We start from the raw sequence: 25,277 nt of genomic DNA, 5'->3' as shown, positions 1-25,277 counted from the left end.
TTTCTCAGTTTGGAGAATATGTATGAGGAGGCAGACAGTGGGTACATATCTATATCTAGCTTGATAGACTTCTTGACACCAATAAATGCTTTTTATATAAAGTATAGACCTTCTTTTCTAACTCTTGCCAGACTTCTGAGTTTTATATATTTAATCCGTCTTTATCTTATATATATATTTTTAAAACCACAAGGCAAAATCACAAGCAGCCTGTATTTAAATAAGATAATATATTTAACTTCAAACTAAAATAATAACATTACATGTCAGGTGAAGAGAACATCTTAGCCTTGATCTCAGTGTATCATCAGTGTATAAGGACTCTCTACTCCCTTGCCACTGCCTAGCCCACTGCGGAGCAACAATCAAACATAGAGATATACCAATGGAAGGGAAAGGCCAGACTTAATTCCAGCTGGTGGGGTAACATAAATTTAGATTGCATTGATTCATTAAGTTTTTTAGCTTTTATAGAAACAGGAGGCTCCTATGAAAATAACTTATGACATTGGCTTATGAATCAGGTCACAACTAATATTCTGAAATTTAGTAAATAGGTGTGACAAAACAAACCATTGTTTAAGCTTCATGGAGAAGAATGTACCTGGACCAACATATTCCAACCTCACTCTTGGTTGAAACCAGCAGCATCATAGAAATTTGAGATTAAAATTATCTAAGTGCAGAATATCTGTGGGATCGATAATGTCATTCTTGCAGATATATCTTCTTAAATTCTTTGGTTTTAATGGCAGAGTTATTTGTGTTGTCATCAAAGTGTACTCATAAGGAGGGCAGAGAGAACACAGTGGTTATGCTATAGGAGGAATTCCAAATGACCTGTTCCAAGTTTTTAGAATATATGTGTATGACTAGAATTAAGTATTTGAAATCCACCCTATAAATTACTATAGTCCTCCTAGTTTTCTTCTTTTAATTTCAGTATCTAGAAGAGTGATAAAAAACCAATATTTTAGGTTTAATTTATAATATAAAATATGAATAATTATTATGAATAATGGCATGGCTAATAATAACCTAAATAAAATTTATTTCACTGATTATAAATTATTTGATTTGATATATTTCTTTCCTTATGAAGAATAGTAATCATAATGATTCATTTCTTCATTTAGGAAACTAGTACCTCTTTGTTGACTACCATTGAAACTGTGTATGTGGTTTATTTAATATGCCTTTTGCCTTTCTTCCTCCTGAATAATTTTCTCCTATATAGTCACATAATCCCACTCTCTAATCTCTTTCAAATTCCTCCAAAATCACCTTCTATGTGAGACTTTTCCTTTACCGTCTCTAAAATTTAATCTTTCCTCCATGATAATGCCTATTCCATGTCCGTGTGTCATTTTTACTCTTGGTGCTTGTCGCCTTTCAACATACTATATATCTCATTTGTTTTCCTTGTGTATTAACCATTTCCCACATTAAAATATAAACTTCACGAATCATGGATTTTGCAGGCTTTGTTCCGTCTGTGGCATGTGAATGACTGCTTGGTCCAGAATAGGTGGTTAAATAAATGTTTGTGGTTTGAATGAGTTAATAAATTAGATAGCCTAGGAAGATATTATAGTTGGAAATATAACAAAATGTGGTCTTGAATAACTGAAAAGTGTAAAGGCTGTGTGGATGAGTAATAGTCTGCAAAAAAGAGATACAAAAACTTGAGATGTGGGTTGAAAATTCACAGAAGGGTTTAGTTAAAGAAGCAAAGGTAGAGATACTTTAAGAAGACAGTGCTCTGCAGGATCAAGAGGTAAAAGCTCTTAAGAAAGAAGATTCATGAACTGTCATAGATATCACCAATAAACTCAGTGATACAGTGACGCTATGGCATTACAGTGAGTATTAAACCTGATTGAATTGGGCTTGTGAATAAATGAGAGCCAAAGAAATGGAGACTAAGGTTCAACAACCCCTTCAGGAGTGTTGGCTGCAATTGGAGGCAACAGATGTAGCTTCAGAATAATAAGCACTTGAGCACTTGAAGATGGGATTTATTTTTTACAAAAGGCACACGTGTGACAGTATTTAAAATGCAAAGGGAAGATTTAATTAGAGAGTAGAGTATGTCTAAGAGAAAAAAAGGCTATTAGTATAAATTTTTAGAGATGGAAAAATACATGGTGTGGCAGACTCTGTTAGTTGCCTATCCAATTACATTATCTCTTCTACTACAAGATTCTTGATTTTTTCCAACATGACAATGTACCTATTGAAAAATGCTCATCTCATGATTTTATTGTTGTTAGACATGGCCATGTGATCCATTTTAAATGAACACATGTAAAGAGAAGTCATTGTTGAGGATTCCAGCAATGCTTATCTGAAGATCCAAACATCTTTTTTAACTTGATAAAGGCTTTCTTTCTTTCTTCCTTCCTTCCTTCCTTGCTTCCTTTCTCCCTCCTTCCTTCCTTCCTCCCCTCCTCCCTCCCTCCCCTCCCTTCCTTCCTTTTTTCTTCCTTTTTTTTTTTTTTTTTTTTTTTGAGATGGAGTCTCTCTCTGCCACCAGGCCTAGGCTGGAGTGCAGTGGCACGATCTCAGCTCACTGCAACCTCTGCTTCCCGGGTTCAAGCGAGTCTCCTGCCTCAGCCTCCCGAGTAGCTGGAACCACAGGTGTGAACCACCATGCCCAGCTAATTTTTGTATTTTTAGTAGAGACGGGGTTTCACCATCCATGTTGGACAGGACGGTCTCAATCTCTTGACCTTGTGATCTGCCCACCTCGGCCTCCCAAAGTGCTGGGATTACAGGTGTGAGCCACCACACCCAGCATTTTTTTTTTTTTTTTTTTAACTAAGAAGATAAACAAACCAACAGGCAGAATATCAGAGTCATCCACATGTATATTGAGCTCATACAGGATGAAAACATGGCTTGAATTGAGGAAAACAGAGTCAAGGGCAAATAAATACAAAGCGATACATGAATGATATGTCAGATGATAATTAGGGATTGGTAGTCTTCTATTCACACATTTTTAATGTTTTAACCAAGATTTAAAAAAGGTAAATATGATAGACTTCTGGATGGAATTTCTTCCCGTTTATGTTCTTGTATTTCTTTTATGTTAGGCAGCCGTGTGAATAAATAATGAAAACAGAAGATTGAGTCCTTGTTATTTTACTTTATTTTAGTTTCTTTTTTGAAAACTTCCCTATAGTGTCTGCTTTACTGTTTTTTATAATTTTTTTTAATTTTTTATTTCCATGGGTAGATACTAGGGTATATATTTATGGTTTCATGAGATTTTCATACAGGCATGCAATGCATAATAATCACATCAGGGTAAATAGGGTATCCACCACCTCAAGCATTTATCCCATGTATTAGAAAAAATTCATTAAAAAATATTTTAAAATGTATAATTAAATTGTTTTTTACTGTAGTCATCCTGTTGTGCTAGGAAATACTAACTACATCTTATTCTTTCTTTCTAACTATATTTTGCACCCATTAAACATCCCCACTTCTACCCATAGCCTTCCCCCATACTCCACTACCCTTGCCAGCTTCTGGTAACTATCCTTCTACTCTCTATCTCTGTGAAATCAATTGTTTTAATATTTAGATTCCACAAATAAGTGAGAACATGTGAAGTTGGTCTTTCTACGCCTGGCTTATTTCACTTAGGATAATGGCCTCCACTTCCATCCATGTTGTTGCATCTTTTCGTATACCTGTTTGCCATATGTGTGTCTCCTTTTGAGAAATGTCTCTGAAGGTCTCTTGTCCATTTTAAAACCAGAGTATAGATGTACATTCTTGGCATCTTTGTAAAAAATGAGTTCACCGTAGATGTATGGATTTATTTCTGGGTACTCTATTCTGTCCACTTTTCTGTGTATTTGTTTTTATGCCAGTATAAGGCTGTTTTGATTACTATAGCTTTGTAGTATAATTTGAAGTCAGGTAATATGAATCTTTCAGTTTTGTTCTTATTGCTTAGGATAACTTTAGCTATTCTGAGTGTTTTATAATTGCACAAAAATCTTAGGTTTTTTTGTATGTCTGCAAAGAATGTATTTGTTATGTTGATAGGAATTATAATGAAACTGTAGGTGGCTTTTGGTAGTATAGACATTAAAAATATCATTTTTTTCAATCCATGAACATGGAATATCTTTCCATTTTTTTGCTTTCTAATTTCTTGCATCAATGTTTTATAGTTTTCGTTGTGGAGATCTTTCACTTATTTGATTCAGTTAATTTCTAAGTATTTTATTATTTTGTAGCTATTATAAATGGAATTACTTGCTTGATTTCTTTTTCCAATTGTTCACTGTCAGAATATAGAAATGCTACTCCTGTTGTAAGTTTAATTTTGTATACTCTGACTTCACTGAATTTATCAGTTCTAACAGTTTTTTTTGTGGAGTCTTCAGGTTTCTCAAAATATAAGACAATATAATCTGCAAAAAAATCATAATTTTACTTCTTCCTTTCCAATTTGGGTATCCTTTATTTCTTTCTCTCGTCTGACTGCTCTACCTAGGATTTCCAACAATATTTTGAATAACAGTGTTAAAAGTGGGCATCCTTGTCTTGTTCCAGATCTTAGAGAAAAGACTTTTAGTTTTTCCCCATTCAGTATGATGCTAGCTGTGAGTTGGTCATATATGGTTTTTATTTTGTTGAGGTATGTTCCTTCCATATCAAGTTGTTTGAGGGTTTGTATCATGAAGGGATGTTGAATTTTATCAAATACTTTTTCAGCATCAATTGAAATGATCATATGGTTTTTGTCCTTTATTCTACTAATATGATGTGTCACAATGATTGATTGATTTGCATATGTTGAACCATCTTGCATTCCTGGAATAAACCACAATTGGTCATGATAAATGATCTTTTTAATGTATTGTTGAAATCAATTGCTAATATTTTTTGAAGATTTTTGTATCAATATTCATCAGTAATTGATATAATTCTGTAGATTTTTTTTTGATAGGTCTTTGTCTGGTTTTGGTATCAGCCCTTTAATATGTCATGGCACTCTCTCCTGGCCTATAAGATTTCCACTGAAATGTCTGCTGCCAAATGTATTAGAGCTCTATTGTGTATTATTTCTTTCTTTTCTCTTGTTTTTTGGATTCTTTCTTTATCCTTGATCTTAGGGAGTTTAAGTGCCTTGAGATAGTATTATTTGGGTTAAATCTTCTGGGTGGTCTATAAACTTTCTGTATTTGCTATTGATATCTTTCTCTAGGTTTGAGAAGTTATCTGCTATCTTTTTGAATAAATTTTCTACCCTATCTTTCTCTGCCTCTTCTTGAAGGCCAATAACTTGTATAATTGCTTTTTGCAGGCTATTTTCTAGATCATGTAGGTGTACTTTATTCTTTTTTATTATTATTTTTTGTCCCTGTTGGCTGCATATTTTAAAGTACCTGTCTGCAAGCTCACTAATTCTTGCTTCTGCTTGATTAATTTTGCTATTGATTCTGATGCATTCTTTAACATGTCAATTGCATTTTTCAACTCTAGAATCTCTGCTTGATTCTTTTTAATTATTTCAATATTTTTGTTAAATTTGTGCAATAGAATTCTGAACTTCTTTTCTGTATTATCTTGAATTTCTTTGAGTTTTCTAAACACAACTGTTTTGAATTCTCTGTCTGAAAGGTCTCTTGTCTTTGCTTCTCCAAGACTGGTCCCTAGTGCCTTTTTAAATTCATTTAGTTAGAACATGTTTTCCTGGATAGTCTTGATGTTTTCTGATATTTGTCAGTGTCTGGACTCTGAAGACTTAGGTGTTTATTGTAGTCTACACATTCTGTGCTTGTTTGTACCTATCCTTCTTGGGAAGGCTTTCCAGGTATTTGAAAGGACTTAAGTGTTGTGACCTAAGCTCTACCTGCATTAGGGGGCACTTGAGCTTAAGTAATGCTGTGGTTCTTGCAGACTTGTAGAGGTACCATCTTGGATAAGATCTCAGATAATTCTATGGATTACTAAGCAGAGACTCTTGTTATTTTCCCTTACCTTCTCTCAAACAAATGGAGTCTCTCTCTGTGTGCTGAGCTGCCTGTGACTGTGGGTGGTGTGACACAAGCACCTCTGAAGCCACCACCGCTGGGACTGTGATGGGTCAGACCTGAAGCCAGCACAATACTGGGTCTTGCCCAAGGTCCAGGGTTACCACTACCTTGCTATTGCCTATGTTCACTCAAGGCCCTCAGGCTCTACTATAGGCAGATGGTGAAACCAGCCAGACTTGTGTCCTTCCCTTCAGGATAGTGAGTTCCCCTAGGCCCTGGGTAGATTCAGAGATACCATCCAGGAGTTAGGGACTGGAGTCAAAAAATTAGTACGGCTACTTTGTTTTCTATTATACTATTAACATGTTTGAGCTGGTCCTCAGACCTCAAGACGCAATTATTTCCTCTCTTCCCTCTCCTTTCCATGGAAGAGGAGCCTCATTCTGTGGCTACCACCATGACCAGAGGCCCACAGGAGTACTGGCAGGCTACCACCAATATTTACTTCAGGCCTAAGGCCTCTTTGGTTAGCTTATGGTGAATTTTGTCAGGCCTGGGACTCACTCTTCAGGGCAGTGTGCTCTCCTCTTGCCCAGGGCAGGTCCATTAATGCCATCCAGGAGCCTAGGCCTGGAATCAGGCCCCCAAGAGCCCCCATGGTGCTCTATGCTACTGTGGTCGAGCTAGTAATTAAGATGCAATATAAAGTTCCCTTTAATTTTCCCTCTGCACTTCTCAAGCCACAGCCACCATAGCAGAGAATATACTGCATCTCATTTGAAGCTAGCACTTCTTAGAGTCTCACCCAAGGTCCATGGCATACTACCTGGTTATCACTGCTGGCTATTCAGGGCCCAGGGCTCTTTAGTCAGCAGGTGATGGGTTCTACCAGGACTGAGTCTTTCCATTCAAGGCAACAGCTTCTCTTCTGGCCTAGGTTGTGTCTAGAAATGTTTCTCAGGAGCTAGGTCCCGGAATGGGGCCTCATGACTCTGACTAGTGCCGTATTCTAGTGTGGCTGAACTGGTATCCAAGATGCAAGACAAATGTCCTCTTTAATCTTTCCTCTCCTCTCTTCAAGTGGAAGAAAGGGATCTCTTTGGCAGCTGTAATCTGTGCTTCCTGGGAATAGGAGAATGGTGGCACAACACTCCCCTAGCTGACTTGCCTTGTGTCTCGGTAGGTCATGTATCCCCCAAGACTGCTGGCTTTGAACGTAGCCTAGCACTAGGACTTGCAGTCCTTATGGTTTAGACTGCACTTCAAGTTTATTTAGGGCCCCATAGCACTTTCGCCCATGGTGGTGAGGTTTTCCAGAACTCAAGTTCTAACCACTGGGATGGGTGATTCCCCTCTGGCTAGGGCTGGTCTAAATGCTCCCTCTGTGGGAGAGTGTCAGCTGAGTTTAATCCAATTTTGCTTTCCACTGTGACCAGGCAGTGTGAGTTCATTGCAACACATCACAATTGCTGTGCCCTTCCTCCCCCAAGCTGCTGTGCTCTTCCTCCCCCAAGCTCCCCCATTTCTCTGTGCCATGTGGTTGCCATGGGGAAATGGGAGCGAGGTGGAATCAGTAATTCAAAACTATCCTTGTTATCTGTTTCAGTGCCTATTTCAGTGATACAAAATTAAAACCAGGTACTTTGAAGGCTCATCTGACTTTTGGTTATTATGAAGGTGATTTTTGTTTGTAGACAGTTGTTAAATTTGGTGTTTCTTCAGAAAGGGAGACTACTGGTGGGACCCTCTATTCCACCATCTTGTTCCACTCCTTCTCATTTCAATTTCTATCAATGTATACTACACTAAAAATAATGTATTATATATTTTGGGCTTTCCATCTTATTTGTGCTTGTGATCTTATTTCATCTTTACCTCTTTACCTGTAGTCTTCATATATTCATTTGTCAGCTTAACTGCTAGGCACCTCCCTTGTCATGTTCCACTATGAACTTCCTTCCAGTGTTATTTTTTCCCTGCAATCTTTACTAATAATTTCACTGCTTCTTTTTTATCCAAATGGAAATTACTTTATTTCCTTTGGTCTCTTCTGAACTCTATTTTTAAAAAGTGATTTATCTTAGTATTTCAAGCTTTTAATGTTAACTAGAATCCACTAGAAACATGATTTTAGTTAAAATTTTCATTCTCCCATTTAGTTCCTTTCTTTATACATTGAAAGGTTCTGTTTCATTTATCTCATTGAAAAAGTACTAACATATAATTCAGTTGATCTGCCTTGACTATAACTACTGTGCATATTCAGTGCATTCTGACATTGATTAATAACTAATCATATATAAATATTTTGGGGCTTGCTACTAAGAAAGACAAAAGTGAACAATCTCTACCTAATCTTCATTATCTTAGGCAATGGGCTCATATATGTATACAAATAATCATAACATAAGGCATACAGTTATTGGCAGCATATGAAAAATAAAAACATAACCTTAGATTTTCACATAGAAGTGCAGAATAATTTATAATGAGGTGATCTCTAAGGAAACTAATTATATATCCAAAAAACTAATAACTCTGCAGGGATGAAGAAGGGGGAGGAGAAAGATAAAGAGGAGAAAGAGTAAATGAATAAAGAAGAACAGTAGAAAGATGAGTTAGGAAAGGAGGAAGAGATAAGAGCTCAAAATACAAAAGAGGGCAATCCAGGAAGTGGTAAACCAAATTACCAAATTTATATTCATGAGAAAAGATGGCACTTTCAGAAAATGAGAAGTAGCTGTAACTAGCATACAGGGGTATGACATACAAACAATTATAGAGACAAACTGGGGAACATCTTGAATGTTCTCCTACAGCATTTGATGGATTTCAAGAATGGATTGTCTTAGGTTTGCAAAAATCAAGCAAGTCATTGTTAAAAACACAATTTATAAAGAGAGTTCCAAATATAATATACCATTCTTTTGGCCTACTTTCTATACCTTTATTTAATCATTGGATGGTAATTTCATTTTTGAAATACATTCAAGCATTGGGATCTATGAGAACATCATTATTATAGGCAATATATTACAAATAAATAGGAAATAATATAATTCATATATATTTTCCTCATTTGTTATAAAACTAAATACTTAAAAATTAAAAAATGATTATTGAATTTGATGTTTAAAATATTATTGTTTTTATTAGTAGATGAACAGAGACAAATGAAATGCATTCATTTAGATAACACTCATTATTCACCTGCTTAGTGCTATTGCCATCATATTAGGTATGATAATTTATACAATTACCCTTATATAATTGGTTTAAAGATCTTGTGTAATAGGGCAGCATTTTAGTTCCTTGATGGAATAAATGAAGAAATCTCAAATCTGGAGTAATTTACTTAAAAATGTGTTATTATCACAATCTAAATTTTCCTTTGGTTTTCTTTGTTTTTCTTTACCACAGTTGAGTTATAATTTAAAGAAAAAATATCCTAATGTATTGTTCAGAATCCCCAAAAGGACTTTTACTTTTGCCTGGTTAGGTTTATAGTTCTCATTATTCAGGAAGAGCAAGTAATAAAAAAATCATTATTCAAAGTAAAAAACTGGTTTATTTCAACCTTCTCAATTAGAGTCAAAAATTTCAATCAAATAAGCTTTCAGGAAAAGAAGGATAATAAATGCAATAGTAAAGCAGTATATATTTGTGCATTAAAATTAAGGGACCATATGCAATTTTTGTGCTTCATTGCTCAACACATGCTGATAGAGAGAAAAAGGGTTGGTGAAAGGCATTAGCCAGGTAATAGGCTCTGGAAAAACTGGCCTTGTGACAGGCTACTAGATCAATCAACTCAGCACAATAAAAGTATTGTGTTTTAAAATAAAGCCAAGGGAATAAACATGGGCAAATTAAAATATAATGTATAATTGGAGCCCCAAATTTTTATCAAATAATCTCATAGGTAGTAGAGTCTCCACATATGCAGAGTTGAACTCATTATCTGATTTTCAAAAAAACAAAAAATTAATCATTTCTATTTTGTTCCACCCTCCCAGAAGAGCTGCTGTACAGGAAAAGTTTTTACCTGGAAATTTTGGAATCACAGTCAAATTTTCACTCTGGCTTATTTGTACATTTAATTATCAATTGCTATTATTATGTTATATTAAATTACTTCACATTATATTTGTTCTATTCTCTTCTATTTCATATACATGATTTAATCTGTCATTGTTTCTTTTTCACTTTCATGCCTCCATTTTTCATCTGCCTTAAAATTTAACTAATAATTATACCACAGCCAAAAACATCTCTACTGAAGTGTGACTGAAGATTCTACTTCCTCTTTTTTTTTTTTTTTTTTCTTTTATTATTATTATTATTATTATTATTATTATACTTTAGGTTTTATGGTACATGTGCGCAATGTGCAGGTAAGTTACATATGTATACATGTGCCATGCTGGTGCGCTGCACCCACCAACTTGTCATCTAGCATTAGGTATATCTCCCAATGCTATCCCTCCCCCCTCCCCCCACCCCACAACAGTCCCCAGAGTGTGATGTTCCCCTTCCTGTGTCCATGTGTTCTCATTGTTCAATTCCCACCTATGAGTGAGAATATGCGGTGTTTGGTTTTTTGTTCTTGCGATAGTTTACTGAGAATGATGATTTCCAATTTCATCCATGTCCCTACAAAGGACGTGAACTCATCATTTTTTATGGATGCATAGTATTCCATGGTGTATATGTGCCACATTTTCTTAATCCAGTCTATCATTGTCGGACATTTGGGTTGGTTCCAAGTCTTTGCTATTGTGAATAATGCTGCAATAAACATACGTGTGCATGTGTCTTTATAGCAGCATGATTTATAGTCCTTTGGGTATATACCCAGTAATGGCATGGCTGGGTCAAATGGAATTTCTAGTTCTAGATCCCTGAGGAATCGCCACACTGACTTCCACAAGGGTTGAACTAGTTTACAGTCCCACCAACAGTGTAAAAGTGTTCCAATTTCTCCACATCCTCTCCAGCACCTGTTGTTTCCTGACTTTTTAATGATTGCCATTCTAACTGGTGTGAGATGGTATCTCATTGTGGTTTTGATTTGCATTTCTCTGATGGCCAGTGACGGTGAGCATTTTTTCATGTGTTTTTTGGCTGCATAAATGTCTTCTTTTGAGAAGTGTCTGTTCATGTCCTTCGCCCACTTTTTGATGGGGTTGTTTGTTTTTTTCTTGTAAATTTGTTGGAGTTCATTGTAGATCCTGGATATTAGCCCTTTGTCAGATGAGTAGGTTGCGAAAATTTTCTCCCATTTTGTAGGTTGCCTGTTCACTCTGATGGTAGTTTCTTTTGCTGTGCAGAAGCTCTTGAGTTTAATTAGATCCCATTTGTCAATTTTGGCTTTTGTTGCCATTGCTTTTGGTGTTTTAGACATGAAGTCCTTGCCCATGCCTATGTCCTGAATGGTAATGCCTAGGTTTTCTTCTAGGGTTTCTATGGTTTTAGGTCTAACATTTAAGTCTTTAATCCATCTTGAATTGATTTTTGTATAAGGTGAAAGGAAGGGATCCAGTTTCAGCTTTCTACATATGGCTAGCCAGTTTTCCCAGCACCATTTATTAAATAGGGAATCCTTTCCCCATTTCTTGTTTTTGTCAGGTTTGTCAAAGATCAGATACTTGTAGATATGTGGCATTATTTCTGACGGCTCTGTTCTGTTCCATTGATCTATATCTCTGTTTTGGTACCAGTACCATGCTGTTTTGGTTACTGTAGCCTTGTAGTATAGTTTGAAGTCAGGTAGTGTGATGCCTCCAGCTTTGTTCTTTTGGCTTAGGATTGACTTGGTGATGCGGGCTCTTTTTTGGTTCCATATGAACTTTAAAGTAGTTTTTTCCAATTCTGTGAAGAAAGTCATTGGTAGCTTGATGGGACTAAACCAGGAAGAAGTTGAATCTCTGAATAGACCAATAACAGGAGCTGAAATTGTGGCAATAATCAATAGCTTACCAACCAAAAAAAGTCCAGGTCCAGATGGATTCACAGCCGAATTCTACCAGAGGTACAAGGAGGAACTGGTACCATTCCTTCTGAAACTATTCCAATCAATAGAAAAAGAGGGAATCCTCCCTAACTCATTTTATGAGGCCAGCATCATCCTGATACCAAAGCCTGGCAGAGACACAACAAAAAAAGAGAATTTTAGACCAATATCCTTGATGAACATTGATGCAAAAATCCTCAATAAAATACTGGCAAACAGAATCCAGCAGCACATCAAAAAGCTTATCCACCATGATCAAGTGGGCTTCATCCCTGGGATGCAAGGCTGGTTCAATATACGCAAATCAATAAATGTAATCCAGCATATAAACAGAACCAAAGACAAAAACCACATGATTATCTCAATAGATGCAGAAAAGGCCTTTGACAAAATTCAACAACCCTTCATGCTAAAAACTCTCAATAAATTAGGAATTGATGGGACATATCTCAAAATAATAAGAGCTATTTATGACAAACCCACAGCCAATATCATACTGAATGGGCAAAAACTGGAAGCATTCCCTTTGAAAACTGGCACAAGACAGGGATGCCCTCTCTCACCACTTCTATTCAACATAGTGTTGGAAGTTCTGGCCAGGGCAATTAGGCAGGAGAAGGAAATCAAGGGTATTCAATTAGGAAAAGAGGAAGTCAAATTGTCCCTGTTTGCAGATGACATGATAGTATATCTAGAAAACCCCATTGTCTCAGCCCAAAATCTCCTTAAGCTGATAAGCAACTTCAGCAAAGTCTCAGGATACAAAATCAATGTGCAAAAATCACAAGCATTCTTATACATCAATAACAGACAAACAGAGAGCCAAATCATGAGTGAACTCCCATTCACAATTGCTTCAAAGAGAATAAAATACCTAGGAATCCAACTTACAAGGGATGTGAAAGACCTCTTCAAGGAGAACTACAAACCACTGCTCAAGGAAATAAAAGAGGATACAAACAAATGGAAGAACATTCCATGCTCATGGGTAGGAAGAATCAATATCATGAAAATGGCCATCCTTCTCAAGGTAATTTACTTCCTCTTTTTCTATCAATTCCAACAGTTACTTGTGTGATTTTCTTAAATAGAACATCCTGAAATTGCCTCGAAAGTGTTCTGAAAGTTATTACTTATACATTGTTGTCTCATCGACATTTAGGCACAGAGATGTTAGCTTATCTTGACTACAAAACCTAAAACAAAATATCTAAATCCTCCATTAACCTTACAACTTTTTTCAACTATTACATTATTTTCTTCATCTACCTTACGGAAAAATTTCTGAAAGAAGTAGCTCCAATCCTTTATGTTCCAACTTCTCAACAAAGAGACATACGTCCATGTTCTCAACTTCTACTCATTTTTAAACTTACTCCAGGGACCCACTTGAGGAGACAGTCTGTCCGTTCACAGATATCAAACTCTGTGCTGGGAGAACCACTACTGTCTTCAAAGCTGTCAGACAGGGACGTATAAGTCTGCAGAAGTTTCTGCAGCCCTTCATGCTAAAAACTCTCAATAAATTAGGTATTAATGGGATGTATCTCAAAATAATAAGAGCTATTTATGACAAATCCACAGCCAATATTATACTGAATGGGCAAAAACTGGAAGCATTCCCTTTGAAAACTGGCACAAGACAGGGATGCCCTCTCTCACCACTCCTATTCAACATAGTGTTGGAAGTTCTGGCCAGGGCAATCAGGCAGGAGAAAGAAATAAAGGGTATTCAATTAGGAAAAGAGGAAGTCAAATAGTCCTTGTTTGCAGATGACATGATTGTATATTTAGAAAACCCCATCATCTCAGCCCAAAATCTCCTTAAGCTGATAAGCAACTTCAGCAAAGTCTCAGGATACAAAATCAATGTGCAAAAATCACAAGCTTTCCTATACACCAGTAAACACAAACAGAGAGCCAAATCATAAGTGAACTCCCATTCACAATTGCCTAAAAGAGAATAAAGTATCTAGGAATCCAACCTACAAGGGATGTGAAAAACCTCTTCGAGGAGAACTACAAACCACCGCTCAACCAAATAAAAGAGGACACAAACAAATGGAAGAACATTCCATGCTCATAGATAGGAAGAATCAATATCGTGAAAACGGCCATACTGCCCAAGGTAATTTATAGATTCAATGCCATCCCCATCAAGCTACCAATGACTTTCTTCACAGAATTGGAAAAAACTATTTTAAAGTTCATATGGAACGAAAAAAGAGCTCGCATTGCCAAGACAATCCTAAGCCAAAAGAACAAAGCTGGAGGCATCACGCTACCTGACTTCAAACTATACTACAAGACTACAGTAACCAAAACAGCATAGTATTGGTACAAAAACAGAGATGTAGACCAATGGAACAGAACAGAGCCCGCAGAAATAATACCACACATCTACAATTGTCTGATCTTTGACAAATCTGACAAAAACAAGAAATGGGGAAAGGATTTCCTATTTTATAAATGGTGATAGGAAAACTGGCTAGCCATATGTAGAAAGCTGAAGCTGGATCCCTTCCTTACACCTTATACAAAAATTAATTCAAGATGGATTAAAGACTTAAATGTTAGACCTAAAACCATAAAAACTCTAGAAGAAAACCTAGGCAATACCATTCAGGCCACATACATGGGCAAGGACTTCATGACTAAAACACAAAAAGCAATGGCAACAAAAGCCAAAATTGACAAATGGGATCTAATTAAACTAAAGAGCTTCTGCACAGCAAAAGAAACCACCACTATAGTGAACAGGCAACCTACGGAATGGGAGAAAATTTTTACAATCTACCCATCTGACAAAGGGCTAATATCCAGAATCTACAAATAACTCAAACAAATTTACAAGAAAAAAATCAAACAACCTCATCAAAAAGTGGGCAAAGGATATGAACAGACAATTCTCAAAAGAAGACATTTATGCAGCCAACAGACACGTGAAAAAATGCTCAACATCACTGGCCATCAGAGAAATGCAAATCAAAACCACAATGAGGTATCATCTCATTGAATGGCAATCATTAAAAAGTCAGGAAATAACAGGTGCTGGAGAGGATGTGGAGAAATAGGAACACTTTTACACTGTTGGTGGGACTGTAAACTAGTTCAACCATTGTGGAAGACAATGTGACAATTCTTCAGGGATCTAGAACTAGAAATACCATTTGACCCAGCCATCCCATTACTGGGTATATACCCAAAGGATTATAAATCATGTTGCTATAAAGACACATGCACATGTATGTTCATTGTGGCACTATTCACAACAGCAAAGACTTGGAACCAACCCAAATGTCCATCAATGATTGACTGGATTAAGAAAATGTGGCACATATACACCATGGAATACTATACAGCCATAAAAAAGGATGAGTTCATGTCCTTTGTAGGGACATGGATGAAGCTGGAAACCATCATTCTGAGCAAACTATCGCAGGGACAAAAAAACCAAACACCACATGTTTTCACTCATAGGTGGGAATTGAACAATGATAACACTTGGACACAGAGTGGGGAACATCACACAGTGGGGCCTGTCGTGGGGTGGGGGGAGGAGGAAGGGATAGCATTAGGAGATATACCTAATGCAAATTATGAGTTAATGGGTGCAGCACACCAACATGGCACATGCATACATATGTAACAAACCTGCACGTTCTGCACATGTACGCTACAACTTAAAGTATAAAAATAAAAAATAAATAAATAAAATAAACTCACTCCAATCTAGATCTCATTTGCACATCCTCCTCTGTTCTGACCTAAGCGATTGAGCCTATCACCTCTGCTTATATTTCACTGGTGAAAATAAGATGAAGTCTTCATCTAACTTCAAGGGGATGAGAAGGAACAAACCACCAGTGAACAGTGAAGGACCAGAAAAACTAGTGAATAGACTAATGATGATAACATCATCCTGTCAATAATGTTCCCTGCCTCAATGAACTATGAAGCCAAAGTCTGATGTCTTTTTAAGGACATTTAAATGTCTCTCCATTTATCAACCTTCTCTCACTTGCAGATTGAGGGTCAAAAAGAAGTTAGTAATTTGTTAGACTACTGAATGTCTCAGTATGAATTGTCCCCTTCCTCTCCCATTGAATACCTGAAACACCCAGTGTTATCACCTAAGTATGCCGTGAAATACATAGTACCAATTTTTTTAGCACCAATTTTGATGCAGAATTTTATGACTATATAAGGAAAGACTGCTATGATTTCCCCTGTCACAGATGAGCCTAGAAGTAACCCATCAGAAAAGAAGATTCTGTCTGGCTTTTTTGTAAACACATGACTTCATTCTCTCTGACTGAATATATCCAAAACTAGACATTTGTGTATGTGTGTAAACTTTTTCTTTATATTAAAAGTCTATTCCAAAAGAAAAAGTTTACACACACACACAGACACGCAAACATATCCATTGCAGTGTGGTACGGTGTAGAAAAAATCTGAAATCAAACTAAGTGTCCGAAATCAGAGGTTTAAACTACATAAATATTCACACATCAACTTAGAGGAATATTTTTAGCCATATATAATAAATGGGCATTATGAAGATTCATGTGAACATAGATAATTATTTGTGATATGTCCAGTAAAAGAGCTGTATGCAGTAATGTACCACACCAATTAAAACAGGTGTCTGGAAATTAACACTAATATGCTGGGCATTCAATATCGTATAGTTTTGTATAGTTTAGGGAATTAAATCACCATTGCAATTGTTACATTGATGAGTTATACAATAGAAAATAAATACTGTATATTAGGAATACGGCTATGAATAAGGAAGCTAAAGTTCTGCTAGTGGGAACTTCTTTCATGAGATTATGCATTTGTTTATGATAAGACCTCAAAGAGGAAATAAATCAGAAACAAATGGTTTATAAAGAAGCTACCAACACACTGAAGGTAAAAACATGAGATTTTGCAGTCAGAAATGGTTGGAGGTAAGAATATTATTTTCTGTTACAGTATTCAGATATGAAGCTAAAAAAGACTAACTGAGTCAGAAGCAATGACAATGTCTCATTTCCTTCTTAGGCCTGATAACTGCTTTTATGCTTTTGGTAGCTGACAGCTAATTAGTAATGAATGGAGTGAGAACATGAGCCGTTAGGGAGAAAAACCCGTTCTTTGGAAATATATAGTGATATTAATCCTATAGAAAGTGCCTGTATGTCAATTATTTAAGAAAATGACTTAATGTAAAGAACTGCTAAGTAGATATGACAGTGTTAAATAGGTAACTGGAAACGCACAAAGAGAATGCTGAGATAATGTGGAGGTAATATTTGCAGGAAACACCTGATAGTTCTAAGGCTGAGGGAATGCAATAAATGGCTTGCATTATAATACTTTAGGAGCTTTAAGAAAGAGCCCTGCCAACTGAAATTCAGATCTCTGAGGAGGTTGGTCCTGACCGGCTGCTACAGTTACTTCTGAGCTTGAAGGAGCCTAGAAGTATGAAGATAGAGTCTTAGCCCAAGGTGCTGATGTCTCTGAAGAGGAAAAAATGATGTTCTATTTCTAACATTTAGAAAACCTGCAAACTAGATTTGACTGCTGCTATTGGAAGTTACTGCTGCTTCTATGGTGAAGAAGCAAGGTTGCTAAAAGAATCAGAGACAAACAGAAAGCTAGGCCTTTCTTCCACATCAAGCTTTTCAGTCTCTCTCAAGGGTCCATTACCAGCAGAACCTAAAAAGGAACAAGACGGCAAAACAAAAATGTGGAGTGCAGCACACCATTCCCAGGATAGTAAAGCAAATTACTGATAGACAGAAGCTTATTAACTAGCGCTACAGGAGTCACCAGAGGTCACTGGCCTGAGTATATATGTATTGGGTCTTTTATTTAAGGTTTCATTTGTACATACAGGTGCCATGAACATTACTAAACATTGATTACATGTCAAACAAATTGCCAGACACTTTATGTATAAGTATATATATTATATATGATCCACAGATACCACGTGATTGTTATTTATTAGCGGGTTTGAATCTAGGTTCCAAGTTAGTATCTGGGTTTATATCAGTTAGCCTGACATTATTACTAATAGCAGCACCTTTTACTCTCAGAACTGTTTCAGTCTGCATCATAAATTATAACTGAACATATAACTTAAACATATACAAACAATTCAATCCACATTAATTTGTGTTTGACTAACAACATATATAAGAAATCTTAGTGATGAAATGGAGGAAACACAAAATTATATAGCTGTGGAGAGTACAAAGAAATTTGAAAGGAAATATTTTGGAAGAATGAAATGTTTGAGTTAGGTATTCGATCAGTGAAAGTTCACCATTGTGCTGAGGCAAATAAAGTCACTCCAGATAGCATAGACAACTTGGGACCCATGGGAAAAGCATGAAGTTTTAACCAATACACGAAATAATTTTGCAAGTTTATACATAGATATAAGCAACAAATAAAAAGTATCTCTTGCTGCCTCTGAATCTATCCTAACACTTCAGTTAGGACTCTATAATATTGATGGTGCTAGGAGCATTGCAGATACTATCTCATTTAAAATGAAGAGAAATACAATCTGGTAATTACTTTATTATTATTATTATTTCCTTGTTATGAATGAAAAAATAAAAAAAAACATATACAAAATATTGTCTTTCTTTTACTTCAGAATCTGAACATGTGACCTTAATATGGTAAGTAAAATAGAATCAGAGATACATACTCAAAGTTTATTTTCTTACAATCTTTGTTTCCAAGATTACTTCCACCTTTTATCCACCCGGTGTCACAAGCCTTGTCTAATATCCACCTCAGCATCAACATCTTAAATTTGGTTTCTATGTCGAATTGCTTATACTTACCAAACACCTTCAAAAATAGTAACACTAACAGGTTACAGAAGACGTATAAACTCACAGCTGCCTTTTAAACGCATGTTTTAGAGAAAAAGCCAATCTCAGTCAATGGAATGGTAAGAAATGCGAAGAAATGTATTTCTTTGATTACTTGATCTATGTAGTTAAGCTATATCTTTTTAAAAACCATTTTTCATGTGGCAATAACTATAGATTTACATGCAGTTGAAAGAAATAATATGGAGATCAATAATATAGAAGGATCAAGTTATCACTTTTTCCCATCTTGGAAAACCATAGTGTAATAACAAAACCAGGATATTAATGCTGATACAATCAAGATGCAGAACATTTTCATCACTGCATGGATTTATCTTATCACCATTTTATAGCAGCATCCAGGGCCCTCTTGCTCTCACTATCTCCCTAACCTCTGGAAATCACTTCTTTGTTCTCTATTTCTATAATTTTATAATTTAAAGAATATTATATAAATTGAACCAAGCAGAATGTAATCTTTTGAGCTTGGCTTTTTTCACTCACCATAATTTTTTGGAGAGTCATCAGTTGTTATATCAACAATTTGTTCTTTTTTATTGCTAAGTAGTACTTCACTGTATAGATCCACTATGATTTAACCATTTACCTATGGAAGGACATAGGGGATGTTTCCAATTTTTGTCTATTGTGAATAAAGCTGCTATAAATATCTGTGTACATGTTTTTCTGTGAATATATATCTTCATTACTCTGGGAAAAATTCCCAGAAATATAAATGTTGGGTTGAAGATGCAGTGTTTTTAATAAAATATTTTAGTTATTCTACACACACACACACACACACACACACACACACTATACATATATATGTATATACATTAATATATAATATGTATGTGTTTTCTCTCTTTTACACTTTAATAACTGGCATAATCATGTACTTTCTCTTGGATGGGTATGCAAATTGTCAGTGTGTGTGTGTGCGTGTGTGTGTATGCATGTGTGTGCATGTGTCTGTTTCTATGTGGGGGTCTACCTCATGGAAAAAGTACTTGGTTGGAGAGATTACAGTTCCAAAAGAAAAAAAGAGATAAAATTTCCAAAACATGATTGTGAGATATTTTCAGGTATAAACAGAAATAGATAAACAGCTATTAATAGGAAATGTGCTATTGAATAAAACATATGGAAGGAAAGCACTATACTTCTTTCATGGATTTAAGATACTGTCTATCTTCCCTTATTTAGAGAAGCATTTACTCCCTTTACACCAGTGTAAATAAGTACAACGGTTTTAGACACATAGTAGATACCCATCTGGGTATGTTTTCTGGGAGAAATGCACCTGGGAACTGAACAATGTTACACATCACTGAGCTGGAACATCTAATAATCACTGGTGAGGAAAGCCCTGAATCGTTCAGCTTTTAGATAACATTACTGTATTTGTTTGTGCTGTCAAGATATCTACTTGTCATTTAAGTAGCTGCTGCTGAATGCCTCCATTCATCAGATATTGGAAAGCAATGTGTCATTGGAGGACAGGCATTAGTATCCAGGTTTGAAAATACAGTATCTAGTGAAATAAACTAAAAGAGAACTCTAATTCACAACTCTTTTGTAGGACATAAAACACATGGTAAACTGAGTCCTGTGTAATAATCTAATGGATACTGGCAAAGGAAGTTCTGCATAAACTCTGATACTAGCTTCAATCTCCCCAATGATACTTAAACATAAAAATTAAAAAATCTAAAAAAAATAGCTGATGACGGATTATTTCTCTTGTCCAGCTGACAAATTTTTCAGGTTTATTCTTTTTAAGGACTTCTCTCATGTAATCATCTAGTTGAAGGTTTTATGTTTAGCTTTCTAGATAAAATATTTTCATTATACTATTAATTAAATATCTGCCAGTCACTTAGAACAACAAAAATAGCCACTTTACAGAAACAATCATTTTATTAAACTTTTACTCAAGTTTAGTACAAGCAGATAAGATTTCTTAATGGCTAAATTAAACAAATACATTGATGAAACATTATTGTGGGACAATTTTTCAGGCTGCATAGTTAATAGAAATAATTTTGCTTTATTCTGAAATGCTTGGTATAAATATAAACTCATATACTCATATACTCTTTAGTAAAAGAATACTATTCATTTTAAAAGTATATACTTGAACACTGTAATTTTGGTATATTTATATATTTATATTAACTATTTTGCATAAGCAATTTCCATTTCAACATAATTTTCCAAAACAATTGATATTTTTCAAATCTATTTAATTTTTAAGAAATGACTCAATATAGCAATTTTAAAAATGCAATTTAGGAAGAACATACTAAAGTTCTACGTTTATTTGGATTTTCAAGTTAAATTTGGTCTTAGGAGCTTTTATTCAGCTCTTCCTTTACTGATACTTCTTTCAAAGAGCCAGTTTCATGTCTCCTAACACAATATCTATTACTGAGAGCAGTGTCCTGTAGAAAACGCTGTAATGACCATTTCCTGTGTTGAGCATAACTTCTCTCCTAGACAGTTACAACTTTATCCTCTCATCTTCTATTCAAGAGAGTATATGATGGTTCAAAGGAGTAATGAGGCAATTATTTGCAAAAGCAAATTATTGGATTTTAGTGTTGCCATTATTATTTATTAATTTGTAACATATCTCTGAATTGATCTTGACATTCCAGCATCATAACACAACAGGGGAAAAACAGTATTTTATAAAAAGTATAGACATACACATAAAACATTGTGGTAAATTTAAAAACTTGCTTTAGACATATAAAAGTGCATTGGGGCAAAGTTTATCATAAGCTCCTTGTTAAAATTTTAAATTATATATTCCTACTTCCTTAACTGCTTTTAAATTATAATTGATAGGAAATGGACATAAAATATCTGAATTTTTCAGTATCAATCAGCATTATGTTTAATTAGAGAGAAGATAACTGAGGAAGAAAAGATTCAAACGATTGAGAAGTTAATTTGCTGAAAGATTCAACTTTACAAATAAACAGGTTTCTTTTCAGAAGAAACAGGAAGTCAAAAATTTAAAAAGAATATAGATTAGAGATTGAAATATTTAAATTTGTATGCAAGGCTCACAATTGTACTTCACACTAGATGACTTGGTATTAAGTCTACTAAAATTCTCCCTCCTCTGTGAAGTTTTTCTCTTTCTATATGTTGTTATCATTTCCTCTTCTGAGCTTCTGCACATCCTACTGTCTTTGTCATCTATTAAGTTTTTAATCTTGTACTGTTTATAATATCTTGCATATGGTTATCATAAGCTACAATGCATTCTTTTTTTTCAGTTTACTAAAGCCATTTCCATAAACTCCTTCAGATCAGAAGCCATTTGTTATACTCCTTATCGCTGAGTACACAATGATATAATGGGCTACATTCAAAAGTTGTGGTGTTTAATGGTATTAAATTACAGACACATAGGACCTCATAGAAATGCCAGTGCTATTATGGATTATGGTGCTAATCTAGAGTAGTACTATAATTGTTTGTGTGTGTGTGTGTGTGTACACACACACACAGACATTTCCACTGTAATTGGAAATTATTAAAGACTAAACATATGTATTTGTTTGTGTTACTCAGAATATTTTATTGTTCCAAGCATCACAAATGATTTATAAATATTAATCCAACAATTAAAATGGGAGAATCCTGAAATAAATAGTTTTGGACTTTATCCAATGGTGTGTATTTATCTGTGTCTATGGAAATATTACCCAAATATCTCTATGTATACTTGAGTAAACTTCTCTCCTTGTCTAGCTTTAATTGCTTTGTTACAATGGAAGTATAAGTTCTGTTCTGTTTTTCCTTATTTTGTGCGCTTATCAGCCGTTCAATGTTCTAAACCACTGAAGTCAGTGCAGTGCCATTTCACCCAAATATATTATTTGTCAGATCAAAAACTGATTACTTTATTTCAGAAGTATTTCACAAGGTTGTTTGTGTGACTAGAAAGCATTTCATACAATGAAAATATGCTTTGTTTGAAGGAGAGCATAACAAAATAAAATGATACTTTTGAACTATTGGAAAGTAGGTATAATAGAAAAAATATTTTCTACTAAGCGATGTTAAAGCCTGGGATATTTTTCCAATACTATCCCCTAGTAATCCATATCTGACCTATTTCAATTTCACTTCTCATTGATTAGTACCCTCATTTGCCCTGTAAACATTATACCAAAGTGGAAACCGAGGCTCAAAGAAATAAATTACATCATATTTATGTAATTGTATTAAGTGCATTTTTGCTTTGCACATCCTTGTTATAGTTAAGCAAATGTATATTTTTTAAGATAAGCCTTCAACATTCTCATAGAAATAAAACAATTATTCCACCTGAAAGCTATTTGAGATCTAGTAAGGCTTTTATTACAGAAATTATTTGTTATGCTTGCCCTCATTAATTTAGTTATTTAATATCATTTTCCATGACTTATTTAGTGGAAACCAAAGTTAATATATAGATACATACACTCATATATAATTAGTTAACAACTATAATAAACAGTAGAAGTTGTATTTTTTCTTTTTCTAAAAGAAACATAAAAAATTATAAATGACTACTTTTTAATTTACATGGATACAAAATTTGTGTGTGTGTGTGTGTGTGTGTGCATGCGCATATATAATACCTCATTAGAATTAACCTTAACTATACATATGAATGACAACCTGGTAAAATAAAAGGAAAACCTTATATTTTTTGAACTCATGGTAGTATAAATTCTTTGCCTTTAAAATTTTGAGTTATTTCTAGATTTAGAGGCAGTTGTAAAAAGCAGTACTGACAGGTCCATAGACCGGATGGCTTATGAACAACATAAGTTTATATCTCACAGTTCTAGAGGATGGAAGCCCAAGATCAACGTGCAAGTATGGTTGGGTTCTGATAAGGGCCTTCTCCAGGCTGCAGGCTGCCAACTTCTTATTGTAATGTCACCTGGTGGAAAGAGAGCTGGCTAGGTTTCTTGCCTCTTATAAAGGGTACTAATCCCGTTCATAAGAGCTTCACCTTCATGATCTAATTATCTCTCAAAGGTCCTATCTCCTAATACCATCAAATTGAGTTTAGGGTTTTAACATATAAATTCTGGGAGAATACATTCAGTCCCTAACAGTATATTAACAATCATTGCATACTGACATTTGTACTGTCAAGATATAGAACATTTCCATCACCACAAAGATCTCTTGTGTTTCAGTTTTTATAGCTATATCCACTACACTCTTATACCCACCCTCTCCTTAACCCTGGTAAAAACAACTCTGTTCTTCATTGCTACTATTTTGTCTTTTAAGAATGCTATATATTATGACATAAATAAAAATAATAGTGTAGAGGCCTTTGAAATATGTTCTTTTTCATAAAAGCAACAAGAAAAATGTCTAAAGTTGTTGAATCAACTTTTCAGAAATCTGAAAATTAACTAAAGCCTTGAAGCAAGTGGGTGTTTATTCAAGAAAAATAGGTGACCTTTGGTAAGAAAAGTAAGCTTTGTTGTGTCTCAGTTTACCTAGCTTCAACCCCCCCACTCCCCAGCTCAGTAGTAGCTTTGAAAATGACATCCATATTACTGGTACTGGAGGAAACAGAGTGGAGCTGGAGCTCTTTAAAAGACTCATCCTCAAAACCATCATTATTTGACTTCTCTGTTGTTTTCATAGAAGACCCCAGTATAGAGGCTTATCTTTATTTGACCTGATTCAGAGTCAACCCAGTGCTAAAAGGGAGAAGAGAGATGAGGGAATGGGGAGGTTGAGTTTGTTAAAACATTTCCAAGAAAGTATTTTAACATTGCACCTGCATGAAGCAATGGATAACAATTTGAAAAAATAATAGTTTAACTAAAAAGCTTTAAAATATGGCTAAGGAATGAGACACCTATATGGACTTTCAATAGCTTTGATTTATTCCGGGGAATCTGGAAGACAATGTGCACGTGTAGGGTTGTGTGCATGCACAGAAAAGACAGGAGAAGCCCTAAGCTCTAACCTTATCTTAAGGCTCTGCTTATGCAGAAATTGAAAGATAGGTATAACTTTGTGTTTCCTGGCTGAGTATTAAAATTAAACCTAAATATGTACACAGAACCCTTTAGCAAATACCTGAACATGTGTTGGTTCCAGGCATTTATGGAAATCTGTGTCTTATTAGCTAATTGTTAAACTAACCAAGAAAATAATTCAATAGGCTTATATGGCAAAGAAAACTTTAATAATAAATTTGAAAAAGTCACCAACAAATAAACAATGACTATAATAAGCAGCAAAAACAAAAAACTGTAGAGAGATGAAAGAATCTAAATTTCAGAGTAGCCATACTGTATTGTTTAAAATATCTAGTTTCAAAGCAAAAAT

The sequence above is a fragment of the Pongo pygmaeus genome, chromosome 13 (genome assembly GCF_028885625.2).
Source record: "Pongo pygmaeus isolate AG05252 chromosome 13, NHGRI_mPonPyg2-v2.0_pri, whole genome shotgun sequence".
NCBI lineage: Eukaryota > Metazoa > Chordata > Mammalia > Primates > Hominidae > Pongo > Pongo pygmaeus.
This window is presented reverse-complemented; position numbering follows the sequence as displayed.